This window comes from Galendromus occidentalis, unplaced genomic scaffold (assembly GCF_000255335.2).
Source record: "Galendromus occidentalis unplaced genomic scaffold, Mocc_1.1 scf7180000077030, whole genome shotgun sequence".
NCBI classification, from domain to species: Eukaryota; Metazoa; Arthropoda; class Arachnida; order Mesostigmata; family Phytoseiidae; genus Galendromus; species Galendromus occidentalis.
The window spans coordinates 16567-23997 of NW_003805019.1; the positions used below are offsets into that span (position 1 = coordinate 16567).

The 7431-nt window shown below is 50.0% G+C and overlaps 1 pseudogene; it reads right to left on the bottom strand.

The window, feature by feature from the left end:
* Positions 1-4201: 4201 nt before the first annotated feature.
* Positions 4202-7177, bottom strand: LOC100905470 (uncharacterized protein K02A2.6-like; annotated as a pseudogene).
* Positions 7178-7431: the final 254 nt, after the last annotated feature.

A 7431-nucleotide genomic window follows, 5' to 3' on the forward strand; every position in this document is an offset into this window, starting at 1 on the left:
CACGAAGGTCGCGCGCACACGAGTTCGCCTAAGCTGCACCTGAAATGATTTGACTGATGGCTCTCATGACCAGCTCGGGGGAGTTCATCGCGACCCGATATCGATGCTCACGATCCCAATTGTGCGCATTATTTTTCCCAGGAATTCCTCCAGTGGAAATAATTTTAGTCTCAATGAGCGCCATGTTATCTCCAGAGAGACTATTTTTTGTGTTTCCCTTTGGGAACGCGAATCCTCCTCCCTGCCTGAGGCGCATTCGACCAAAGAACGCGTAGAGCGAAACGTGATAACCGCTTCTTCTCAGAAAATCTCGTGGAAATCATCGAGAATAACTCTCACGCTCACCTGGACAGATCGTATGGAATTTTTCATCACGATATGCGCGGAATCAGCCTCCCACCCGCGTTATTCCTGCAGCCCGCGTCTATTGTGGTCTTACAGGCTTTCCGATTGATTCGGCAGCGTCCTGGCTCGAGGTCGTATCTCGGGTAGATCGATAGAGATACCGATCAAAAGCGAGATCAAATCCTCCCTCATGTTCAACTCATAAGGCTTCGGATCTCATTCTATTTAGTCGGCGGACCGACCACATTCGAAAAGGATTCCGGGAGGGTTCACATTCAATCTCAACAAGTCTGTAATCTCTGTAAGGTGCTATTGAGTGCTTGCAAAGAATCATCTGCACGCATGTGAGTGCGGGCTGCAGCAAGATTTCACTCTCGCTGCCACTCAATGGGATCTTGGAAGCCGAGATATGGACAAGAGATACTGATACCGTTCCTAGGTTACTATGAACTTACTCCATTCTTGCACTCCGTCTCTTTGAAACTATACTCATTGGTACAACCTGACTTCGAGAGCAGATATCGCCGGGTTTTAGTTTCGGCAGAGGGCGGCAACCGCTGAGAGTCAAAGCCCGTCCTCGAGACAGAATAACCCTGATCTCTGATTTGGCGCCCACAGCGGATTTGTTTCTTCAGTGTGCGGGCATACCGGTGCGCAGGAAGCACATCGTGAAAATGTAAATAAAGTGACAACGGTACCTAGTTCTCGGGCCATGGGTGTGAGTACCTTGAAACTTTGCGTACAGTCGGACCCGATTATAAGGGATACGCATATATAAGAGACTTACGCTCATAAGAGACAGATTCTACTCCCCGGTTTCCGAGCCCACAGACTCCCATGTTAAAAATTCGCATATAGGAGACTTGAAAATTCGCTCATGAGAGACTCGTCACGATTCCCCTCCTCATAGGATTCCGTGTTAGGCCTTCTAGACGCGCCTTAGGCTAACGTGTGCGGGCCCGTGAAGAAAAGTTCATTTCATCCGCGGTTGGGTGTTTCCGCGCATAAGAGAAACTCGCATATAAGAGACTTTTTACGGTTCCCCGAGGTGTCTCTTATAAGCGGGTCCGACTGTATAAGCAACCACAGTTTCATCATTTCGTATAAGCAACCCTCTGTTTTGGCCACCTCGCATATAAGCAACCTCTTGTATAAGCATTCCCCCCTATAAGCAACCCCGCGTATCAGCGACTCAGAGCAGACATCGTTGAGGTAATAAATCTTTTGGATGTGCAACGTCGAGTGGCGGCCTTAGGATACTTATCAACAAAGGAAGAAACGACGAGAAGGCAGTCGTGATCGGTGATGCCGGACTCGAACGTCGGAAAATTAAAAGCGTTATATTTTTGGAAGTCGATCTCTCCTCTCCACTCACTACTCACGACTCGTGCGCTGACGATCTCAGATAAGGCGGTGAATCCGGGGAAACCCGATCAACCCATGACACATCACATCTTTTGATTCGGGCTAGTAACCCGCAGCATCACATCACACGACGCACATCACTCATCGCTCATCCCAACTCAGAATTTGGATTTTCCGACATGCTCGATGATCAATTTTCAACTTTCCCCAGCGCGTCTCGCTCAAATTAAAGCTCACTCCATATGGAGCGCAGTCTATCACGCAATGTCGTTCCCTGTGTTGACATGTCTCCCGAGATTCCTATAAAAAGCACAAGACCTTCGTACAGATCTGTGATCTACAAATCGTCATCCACAAACAATGAAGAGATTCTCGCACACAGCTCAAAGGGAGCTGGAGATTCTCGATTTCTTCAAGGAGAACGGATCTTCACCAACTGTGCTGAAATACGGAGTTTGCAAAAGCATGCCGTCCAGATGGAAGGAACAAGAGAGCAAGCTCAGAGAAACATCCAGATCCCGCAGAGCCCTCAGCCGTGGCAGGGTCCATCACGGAGAGATGGAACTCGAGCTCGAGCAATGGATCCTAGATAAGAGATATCGTAGCCGGGCCATTCACGTTCGCGATATCTAACGAAGAGCGCTCGAAGAGCGGCGCACAGCTGGTGACTTGAACTCCAAGGCTTCATGCAAGTCGGTCTCAGGATTCATGAGGCGTCACAATCTGAGCTTGAGAAGGAGGACGAGCGTAGGTCAGCTTTCGTCAAAGAATCAACGCTTGACATTCCACCATCTTGCATCGGGAATGTCGACGAAGTTCCCGCGCCCTTTGATATGGTGTTCAACCGCACCGTTACGACTAAGGGCAGCGTGAAGATCGATAGTACGGGCCACGAAAAGAGTAACTTGACCGTTGTGCTCGGCGTAACGGCAGCGGGGGAGAAACTCAATCCCATGCTGATAATCAAAAAGAAAAACATGCCGAGACTCGATTTCCCTCCCGGAGTGGTTATTAGAGTGAACGAGAAAGGTTGGATGAATGAGAAGTTGATGATAGAATGGCTCAATGAGGTTTGGAGAGAGAGGGTCTTCTTGGAAGACCCCGATAAATCTCTCCTTATATTGGACTCCGCTAGGTGCCATTTGACGGACAGAGTCGGAGATGAGTTGCATTCAAGAGTCGCGGTCATCCCTGGAGGCCTCACCAAATTTTGTCAACCGCTCGACGTGACGGTCAATAAAATCTTCAAAGACAAGCTGATCTGGGAAAATTGGATGTCGAGCGACGATAAGGCTACTTTCACCAAAGGAGGTCATCGAAGACGCATGGCATACGATGAAATCGCCGAAGCAGTTTTAAATGCTTTCGAAGCGGTTTCAGTGGACACCATCAGAAAAGGTTTCGCGAAGTCCCTGGAAACTTCGAGATCTAGCGACGATGACTCTGACGCTACGGAATTTCTCGAGAACAAGATTAGCACCGATAATTTATTTCTGAGCATCCTCTGAAACCGGAACTCAGACCATTCGCTATCCAAATGTCCGGACAAAATGAGCGATGTCCTTCCGAAGAGCTGGCGGAAGTCGATTGCTCTCCACGGAAAGGCTATTCGATTGATACTTCTCCCTGGTCAGATCCCGCTGCTGTTTCTCCCCTCATTCAGCCGAATGCTGAGTTAGTGAGCAGGATAACACGAACGGATGCTGAGTTCCCATTGTCATAGAGCATGAAGCGATCGAAGCGGATCCGGCTCGAAAAAGCCCGTGCACTGTGACCTAGAGGAGCTAGGAGGAGGAGGAATCACGGACATAAGCGATCTCGCCGCCGAAGTTCCTATCAAGGAGCAAGGAGTCAGCGACAGGAGCGAAACTGTGCGCTCCGCTCCGCGACGCGCCACATGGGAATGACCGTTAAAGCACGGGCAGCGACCGCGTCACAGCGCGGCGGCTATAGATCGAGCAGATCCTCTCCGGAGGCTACATACTGACTCCGGGATGAAGTCCGAGCTTGTGATAGGCTTTTGAGCGATGGGGGAGGTGTATGAATTGAATGTCAATACGATTTCTCCGCTCTGCCGTAAAACAGATCCACTGAAGAACCACTGTTGAGCCACGGCCAGCGGCGGCAGCACTGGTGTGGCGAGGGCGATTAGATGACGTCATAATTCGAACTTCTGTTGGCGAAATTGCGCATTCAGACGCGAACTTACGCGACGCAACTTGGCCTGCGGTGTCATGAGGACCGCTCCGATGCCTCGTCGAAAGGTTCCGATTGCACCCCTCCTTCGGTTAGCTGCCATAGACCTCAACGTGACGCACAGACGGCATTTATTATAGTGTAGGGTGTTGTGATCCTGACTAAGGAGTGACGATGCTGCTGCTGACGTGTTACAGACCAGAATGAATCTATATTTTATTCTACACTTCGTCGTTATCATGGCACTATGTTATGATCGTCTCTACGAGCGGGCGGCCGTAACATCTCCCCCAGATCAGCGCTGTTCCTGATAGTGCTGAGCGTTGGTATGCTCTACCACGAGCCGAGCAGGAGGTATACAGATGCGACCAGAGCGCCGAGCGACCTCCTGGGACGAAGTCTCTACCGGACTTTGTCGAGTTGAAACCGGACTGCTGGTGACCGGAAACGTCTCCTGGAAAGACATCTCCTCGGTGTCGTCTGATGAACTCTCCACCGGACTGCGGTGCAGATAGAAAGAATCTCGGCTCGTTTCACGCACCACCACCGGAGAATCTTCAACGAAATCGGGCAACTCCAAAGCGAACTCGAGCCCGAAATCGTCCCAGGATTCTGAGCCCGAGAAGTTGTCGTCAGAATACTTGGGCTTTAGTTGATTAGCGTGTCGCGAATGTGTGACCCCTTTCAAGACCACCTCATACATGGTGTTCCCGATTTTCCTCTTGACGAATCCCGGCTTCCACACGACTCGATTTCGTTCTTGCACGGTCGCAAAGATTTGGTCGTTAGGGTTGAAGTTCCGAGGTCGAGCTCCATGATGCCTATCGAAGTTCTGCTTCATGGACGATTGATAACTTGAGAGTACTGAACCATCCGACTGAGCCGAAGGAACCAGTTTTGCCAGTATCGTCCCGGGTCGCCAACCCAGCAACGTCTCCGCAGGACGTTTTTCCGCCAGGACAGGCCTGGGACGAGTATTCCGGTAGGTAGTCAGAAACGTCTGTAAGTTCTGCGCCACCGACTTCTCCCCTTAAGTTTTCTGAGCGTACGCTTCAGCGTATCCACAAAACGTTCCGCCTGACCATTTGATTGTGGATGACCCGGAGCAGAAAACAACCGACGAATTCCTCTTTCCGTACAGAAATTATCGAATTCCGACGACTTAAACTGCGGTCCATTGTCTGTGACCAATGACGACGGGTTTCCGAAGCGTGCGAAAATCTCTTCGAAGAATTTTATGAGTTCCGACGATGTGATACGTTTGAGTTGGACCACTTCCGGCCATTTCGAGAACGAATCAACCACCACAAGGAAGTAAGACCCATCCGAAGGTCCTGCGATATCTGCGTGCACCCTTGACCAGGGTACTTTCGAGTCTTCCCAAGGTTTTAGCGGGATTTTGATCGGCAGCTTTCCCGCCACCTGGCAAGTGTCACACTTCCGCACGATAGCTTGTATATCCGAGTCTATTCCAGGCCAATAGACATAACTTCTCGATAGAGCTTTCATACGGCTGATGCCAGGGTGACCTTCATGTAGGAGATTTAGAACTCGAGAACGGACAGAACTCGGAACTACCACCCTGTGAGCCGACATCAAACAACCGTTTGTGATCGACAGAGTGTCTCGCCTTGAATATAACGGAAACAGCGGGTTGTCCTGTTTGAGCTTCGGCCAATAACTCCGCTTGACGAAATGAATCGCCTCCGACAGTATCTTATCCAGGGCCGTTTCTTGTTGAATTTCTTTCACCGTGACCAGCACTTGGGATACATTTGCGATTAAGTCGCTCTGAACTTCAGCTTCCACAGACGCGATGACAGTGTCCACCAATGGCTCTTCCTCCGCTCTCTCTCGAATTAACCTCGACAGAGCGTCCGCCTCACCGAACTCCTTCGTGTTCTTGTACTTGAGCTCGAAGTCGTATCCCAAAAGTATCACAGCCCAGCGTTGTAGCCTGTTTGCGGTGTAGGCTGGAACACCCTTGTGAGAACCGAAAATCGACAGAAGCGGCTTGTGATCGGTGTTGAGTGTGAACTTCCGACCAAACAGAAATTTGTGAAGTTTCCGAACCACGAATACCAAGGCGAGGGCCTCCTTCTCAATTTGCCCATACCGCTGTTCGGTCTGCGTCAACGTCCTAGACACGTGGAGAACAGCCTTCAATGAGCCATCGGGAAACCTATGCATGAGGACGCCCCCGATACCCCTCTGCGATGCGTCCGCCGAGACAATGATAGGTAGACTCGGGTTGTGATGCATCAACAGAAGATCCGATTGGAGAATTTCCTTCGCTTTCTTGAAAGCCGACTCACACTCGCTTGACCAAGAGAACTTCGCATCCTTCTTGAGTAGCTCCACCATCGACAGCTTCAAGTCTTTCATTTGAGGAATAAACGCCGCGTAAAACGTTTGCATCCCAAGAAAAGCTCGTCTCTCGCCAATATCTTTTGGAGCGGGCATCTCGACAATCGGTTGAATCTTCGCGGGATCTGGACGCCTTCCCTTAGCGTCAATGATGAAACCGAGATATTTGATCTCGTTACACAAGAAACTGCATTTTCCCAGCTTAACTCTGAGCCCGAAGTCTTGAAGTCTCTCCATCACCGCGAAGAGTCTCTTCCGATGTTCTTCCTCAGACGATGCTGTGACGAAGATGTCATCGAGGTATGCCATCGTGCCAGCGAGTACCCCGTCAATTCGTCCATAACTCTCTGGAAGATACTCGGTGCGGTCTTAATTCCAAATGGGAGTCGCTTGACCTTGTATAGCCCTTTCGGTGTGTTGATTGTGAGCAACTTCTGTGAACGCTCCTCCACGGCAATCTGTAGATATGCCTCCGTGAGATCAATTTACGAAAACACGGTTCCTCCATTGAGCGTACTGAAAATGTCCTCCGCCGTCGGGAGTGGGTAGTGATCATCCTCAACAAGGTCGTTCAGACCTGTAGAATAATCTCCACACATGCGAGTCCGCCCATCGGGTTTTTTAACCACTACAATCGGAACTGCGAAATCCGAATGCAAGGTCTTCTCGATGACCTCCGCCTTCTCGAGCCGGTCGATCTCCGAGCAAACCGCGGGTAACGTAGCATAAGCGACCGGTCTCGCTTTCCGGAAACAGGCTCAGCGTCAGGTTTGAGCTTGATCGACGCTTTAAACTTCGTACATTTACCGAGTCCTTCGCTGAAGACGTCAGGGAATTTTAGCTCTAGTTCCTGAGCTAATTTGTTTTGTTTGTTTGTTTGTTTATTGATGGAACTGCAAGTCATACACGGCTGAAGTTCACATATTAAAAAAAAATGTGCATGAAAGTAATTAACAAGGTCGAGCAGAACAAGTAAGTGCTCCTATAAACAACCTGGCCGCTGAGAATGCGGCTTGATAACACCCAACTAAATCTTTTAGCTGATCGAATGTCTCGGAGGTCTCTCGGCAGTGACTGCCAGGCGGCAGGGAGCCTGGAGAAAATCGACTGACCACCAAGAACAGTCTTGGTCCTTGGGGCCTCAAATATCGTTGGTCT